This window comes from Strix aluco, chromosome 6 (genome assembly GCF_031877795.1).
Source record: "Strix aluco isolate bStrAlu1 chromosome 6, bStrAlu1.hap1, whole genome shotgun sequence".
Lineage (NCBI taxonomy): Eukaryota > Metazoa > Chordata > Aves > Strigiformes > Strigidae > Strix > Strix aluco.
Window position 1 is genome coordinate 335,636 of NC_133936.1, and position 6,513 is coordinate 342,148.

Sequence of the window (6,513 nt, forward strand, 5' to 3'; positions counted from 1 at the left end):
CAGGCTGGGCGGCGTGGCAGGAGCCAGGGGAGCAGCCGCAGTGGGCCTGTGTTTGCACACAGCGAACGGTGCCACGAGGAGACCCAGGATCGCATTTAGCACTGCTCACTTCAGCTGCGAGAGATTAAAATTGTGGCACTCTGTAGAATAAAGGAAATCTGAAAAATCCTCATATTAAAGACACAGTTTCTTTTCCTTCTGCGGAGAAACATCCCAAAAGCCGCAGTTTGAGTCAACTTTCAAGTTCAACTTTCAGCCTTAAAACTGCAAACGGAGTTTTTGTGTTTTCTTCCTATGTTGAATAGTTTCAATGTTATTTTGTAAATAAATCCACCGTATTTCATGAACAGCCACATGTAGCCTGGATTTGATTTCAGTCCCCTGAAGCACATGGTGGCGTGGGAGTATCGGAGAAAGCCTCCTCGACTGCAAAGCCATGGAAATGCCATTCACTTTAATTGTATTCAGACTTCAGTTTTGTCCTCTTGAAAGTAATAGACATTGGCAGACATTTTTTACTTGAGGGGAAGATTTTGCATGACTTACGAAATCAGGAGACAATCTTATCAAACTCTGAAAATGCCAAGCCTTCGCAAAATCTCTATCATAAACCAGTTATGGTTTACAGTGTCCCTGCCCACTACAGAATGGGAGAGATCTCACGCTATTGAGTTTTCTGAACCAGACTCTTAAGAAGACATGTTGTGTTATTATCATGGAGTCTAGACTTCTATCACTGCAGTCACAAGTGTCAGTATTTTACTGATACAATATCCATCTGTCGTCAGTCTACAGCAGGGCTTTCCTGAAGCCCAATACCACACTGAGTGCCCTAGCTGGCATTGTTGCAAGTCAGATAAAAGGGTGTGCAATAGTGGCAGGCTAGCCATTCTTTAAGGGAGGAAAAAAGAAAAAAAAAAAGAACAATCCAAAACACCAGAAAACACAACCAGCCACCCTGGCACAGGCCTACAACACATACAAATTCAATGTCTGCATGCCTAATAGCTCTGACAGATCTGGGACGCATGTAAGACCAGCCAGGCTGGTTAGAATCTAGCCAGGTGTAATCTCTAAATTATAGGACAGTCCTATGTTTAGCAATATCCTTCATTCTGTTTCCCATTCATGCTTTTAAGTGTGTTTTTCCATAGGTTTGGATTGTGACTGGTTTTGTTCACTGATTCTCCTCCATAGAGAAATGGTGGACCAAGTACTAGTCAGTTGGAGATGAGGACAAATGACTGGGAAGAGCTGTAAACAGACAGAGATGCAATTGAACAAAAACTGAGAGGAAGGATGCTGGTTTTTTGCTGATGGGCATGTTGCCTTTCACCAGCATGCCCAAAGCAATGCATATTGGACTTGGAAAAATCTTGACTATAGCAGCCAGAAGCAGGCTGCTGCCCCTGCCGATACCATTTATTTGGCATATCAGTCTCCAGGGAAAGAGGGCAGCTGGGAATGGACTTCATGAGTCATTCCAGCAGTAGCAGCTGCCCTTTTTCCTGGCTAGCAAATAGGAACAACTTAGAGTTAGATCTACATTAAATTCAATCCTTGGAGGAGGCATTCTGTCTTTTAGTCATGCACAAATCAACCGTAATTCAGATCAAGTAAAATGACTGTGTGAATGTAGAGGACAGAGCATACAGCCCTCCTGCAGCCAGAACAGATCATGACCGCCACTAAGCAAGTCCATTATGCTTTTCTTTTAAAAAGCAAGTTAAAAGATAATCAGGGTACGCTCTGTCCAATACAAAACTTCAGAGATCTTCAACTATCATCAGAAGAGGGTTTACTAAGAGGTGCTAAGAAAGATGTTATACCATTCACTGCATTAGCCCTGTCCAATGCCATGCACAATTTGTATTACATGAGGGTTGATGAAATACCCTTTTTATTAGCCATCTATGAGCCATTTGTCAGCCATACTATTGTCACAACTTTGTTCCTCTTCTTAGAATAAAAAAAAATTACATTCTCACCTAAGCTCATAGGCTTGCATTTTTTCTTAATCTGCATAATGGATCAAAGATCTACCCTGTAATATTGCAACACTACATAAGTAAATTAGTTTAATTACAAATATAGAAAATTGGGAAAGGTTAAGATATAATGATCAATGTCACCACATTGCACAAAGACTTCTCTACATTATGAATCATTGCTAAAATGGTACCATCTAATCAGCCTGGAATACAGTTTGGGATTTTTCTTAAGGAAAATGTCAAAATGTTGGGTGACAGTGGCTGAAGTTACAAAAGTCTGTGTAATAATGTGCTTGTAAATGGCAAAGCAGCAGGTTTAGAGTAAATCTGCTTCGTCATGTCCTTTAACCATATGAAGAATATGGAAATAGGCAGATTCAAGTCAGATAATTATTAACAGAGTTACTATCCCTGTCCATGCTTCTATCCTCTCACAAAAGCTGTTTTTTCACAAATGACTGAACTTTTCATAGAATCTGTCCTTAAGTGGATCATAGTCTGAAATTTTAAGATTATCTAAAATTGGTGTTGTCTAGTTGCCTAGTTTTAATCTATCCATGTTAGTAAGTCATTCTTAAGTAAAATGCACTTCTAATAACAATCTGAAGATAGACACTTCCCAAAGAGTTTTCATAACATTTCTGACCAGACTGCAAGAATTTTATTAGAGAGCACTAATTTTTTTTTTTTTGGTGCAGTTTAGATTGTATCTTGAATATTCGTTGTTATGAAGGACTTCAGGCAATATCCTAAGATTTTTGACCCTCTCCTTTCAGTGAGAAATGCCACCGAAAAGGTCCCAAATCGAGAAAAGGTTTTTGAATGTGGCATGTGTTCACATAGATCATCCCGAATATTACAGTAACCATTCATGTTTGTAAAGCTGGGCACAGGCAAGAGGAAGACCTCCATGGATTGCAGATATTGTGTCCCAGAAAGAGGAAAATGCATCCTTGAGTCAAAAGTCAGTCCATTCAACACTTACTATGAAATACAGTTTTTGGAATACACCATCTGCTGTGTATGTGTAGCTTAGACTGCAGAAGAGGAATAGATTGAAGAACTTGCAGACAGACAAAACCAGGGCAATCTCAAAGCATCCTTTTACCGTGTTTTTTCTGCATTGAAGAGTTACTTTAGGTTATATGTGGACTTGTTTTTTTTATTGTATCAGCTAAAACATGTACTATGGAGATAGTCCCTACAGTGGACTCTATACAGATTCCAAGGGCTATCTTCAACTAGTTTAACCCTTGCCTTTTGTGGTAGGTTGGCCCTGGCTGGATGCCAGGTGCCCCCAAAAGCCACTCTATCTCTCCCCTCCTCAGCTGGACAGGGGAGAGGAAATATAACGAAAGGCTCGTGGGTTGAGATAAGGACTGGGAGAGATCATTCACCAGTTACTGTCATGGGCAAAACAGGCTCTATTTGGGGAAAATTAATTTAACTTATTAGCAATCAAATCCGAGAAGGGTAATGAGAAATAAAACCAAACCTTAAAACACTTTTCCCCCACCCCTCCCTTCTTCCCAGGCTTAACTTTACTCCCAATTTCTCTCCCTCCTCCCCCCCAGCAGTGCAGGGAGCAGGGATGGGGGTTGTGGTCAGTTCATCACCCGTTGTCTCTGCTGCTCCTTCCTCCTTGGGGGGAGGACTCCTCACACTCTTCCCCTGACCCAGCGTGGAGTCCCTCCATGGAGACAGTCCTCCACGACTTTCTTCAACGTGAGTCCTTCCCACAGGCTGCAGCTCTCCCCGAACTGCTCCAGTGTGGGTGCCTTCCACCAGGTGCAGTCCTCCCAGCAACAGACTGCTCCAGTGTGGGTGCCCAGTCCTGCCAGCAAACCTGCCCCAGTGGGCCCCACGGGGCCACAGGTACTGCCAGGAGCCTGCTCCAGCGTGGGCTTCCCACGGGGTCACAGCCTGCTCTGGCATGGGGTCCTCCCCGGGCTGCACGTGGAGATCTGCTGCACCGTGGACCTCCAATGGGCTGCAGGGGACAGCTGCCTCACCATGGTGCATCCTGCAGGTGCAGAAAAACCCAGGTGGCACTTAATTTCTATTGCTTAACCCAGGGTAGAGCAGTGGAAATTACTCCTTTGAAGATGATGATGTCTTTGTTTATTGTCATTTAGGAAGAAATTTTTGCTACTGAAAACTTACTAAAACTTGGATGGCCTTAAGATATCTTTCTATGTGCCTAAGTTATAAGAATCAAATAATTGCACAAAACCAACACATACATATACATAAACATATAGGGTTAAAAAAGTTTTTGAACAAGAATAATAGCAATGTAAGATTTTATTGAAATCTACCTGAGCTCTGTTACGGAGGATAGTATGTAAATAGGGTGGGGAGTACAATATGTTTTACTACTGTGTTGACGAGAATGGACTGGAATCCAGGAACAACGTAATTATTGTTATTGTGTTATTGTGACTAATTTAGTGTTAAAGGAGAGAAGGAAGTGGGAGGAGCAAAGCATCAGGAATTTTTAATTGCATGAGCACACAATAAGGGGATCATTGTGCTTTTCCTGTAATTGAAATACAGGCAATAGAGTTGTCTCTCTCTTTCCCTCTTAATATAACAACTTGAATTTATTTATTTATTTATTTTCCTTAATTTATATTATGTTGATCATTTTTATGGGTAGGAACAAATAACTGCAATTAGAACAGAAGACATTTTCAACTCTTGGCGAAACTACACCTCTCTGTTGCTCTTGCTATATGGTTGAAAAGATCAATATCCCTTTCTTGAGGTTCAACTAAGGAAAAGTCAAAATGAACAGTTGCATTTTGCTGTGCACTTAATAAGGCCAGAGTAAATCTCTTCTTTTTGTGCCTAACACAAATGAGAAAACAAATATCAAGACAATTTTACTTAATAAATCAAGTGTAGAAATAGGAACATAGTCCTGGCTTCTACTGTTACATGTACCAGAAGTGTATTTCACCTGTGGAAGAGCTACTGAACTACTCTCTGGCTGCCTGACTTTCTTCTGCTTTATGGTATATATGTGTTAGATAAAGTAATGTAATTTTTAAAATATATATATAATTACTGATTTAAAATGAAAGGGCATGTACATAAATACAACAAAGGCCTAGTTAGAGTTTACCTGATATCAAGTGATTTGCACTAAAAAACAAACCACATTTTCTATTGTGTCCATTCCATACCAGCTTAAGATAAAGAAATTGAAGGAGAAAAGAAAAGGATTTTGTTCTGACCAAGGACGGGGAGCCACTGGTCAGCAGAGATGGGAAGGGGAAAGAGAGGCAGTAAAGTTACGCTTGTGCTTTTGGTGTGTTTTGGGCGTTTTTATCAGGCCTCACAGAGAGAGGATTGGAAATAGCAAGAAGACAACATAGACAATGCTGGAAACAGATGAGGGAGTGAAGATGCTCCCTGACTCCATGGGATACTGGACAACAGGAGGAATTTTGTTGCCTTTTGTTGAGTTTGTCACTGATGTGCTGATATGCACTATCAGTATTTCACTGACGGTGATACTGGACACTCACTCAGTATTTGTGGGAAGAAATACCAAATACCAGGCTCGCAGCCCAGAGCTGTATGTCAAGACCAGATGGTGACACACATCTTCCATCTTCATTTTTATGATGATTGATTATTTTATCCTCGCAGACACGGACTGACGTTACAAGATATCTCTTCCTTCTCAGGTGCCATTAAGGGTCAAACAAGGTCATAACTGGTTTTAATGCTTCATGGGGGTTTTTTTGAGAATGTGCTATAGGCAAGTCACCTGATGAAGGCTTCTGTATTCATCTAATTTAAATGAATTTGAGGGAACCTCAGACAGCACACGATGCTTCCAGCCATGGACTCCTGAATGCAGTGTGCAGTCCCAGTGAGCAGGTCCAGCCTTTCCTTCTTCACTCTCCTACTCTGTGTGCTGAAACACACTAAGTTGTTCTGACCTCCATATAAATGTTCTCATTCATTTTTATGTCTCCCAGTGGAACAGGCTGCCCACAGCATACTGCTGTTATATGCTGATTCAGGATCTGCTTTTTGCCAGTACTTTGTGTGAGGTCAATATAATTTGCTTGTATTTGGCAGCAGAAAAAACATGGTTTCACGCTAGACAACCCTAAAATATTTTCTTACTTTATAATGTGTCTGTTTTGTGCACTCATCACTCTTTGGGAGAGTGCTCAGCTTTGCTGTTCCTTTCCACAGTCCCACTCTCCCTCATCAGAGCCCAAAGCTGCAGGCTGTTACATGACTGTTAAAAGTAATGCCAGGGAGAGGGAGCTAGGTTTGGGAGTGGGGCTGTGTGCGTGCTGGAAAGGACATTTATAAATAAGAGACATGGGTGTTAATACTTATGGTGACTAATGATGGGAAATACTAAGGGGCAGCATACCTGTGCAATTGCATTCCACATTGTCTGTCATGACTGGTAAAGCTCAGTATGCTTTGCATGTAAGCAGAGCTATACTTTAATCTGTTTCTAAAAATGAGTATGACTGAAATAAAAATGCAG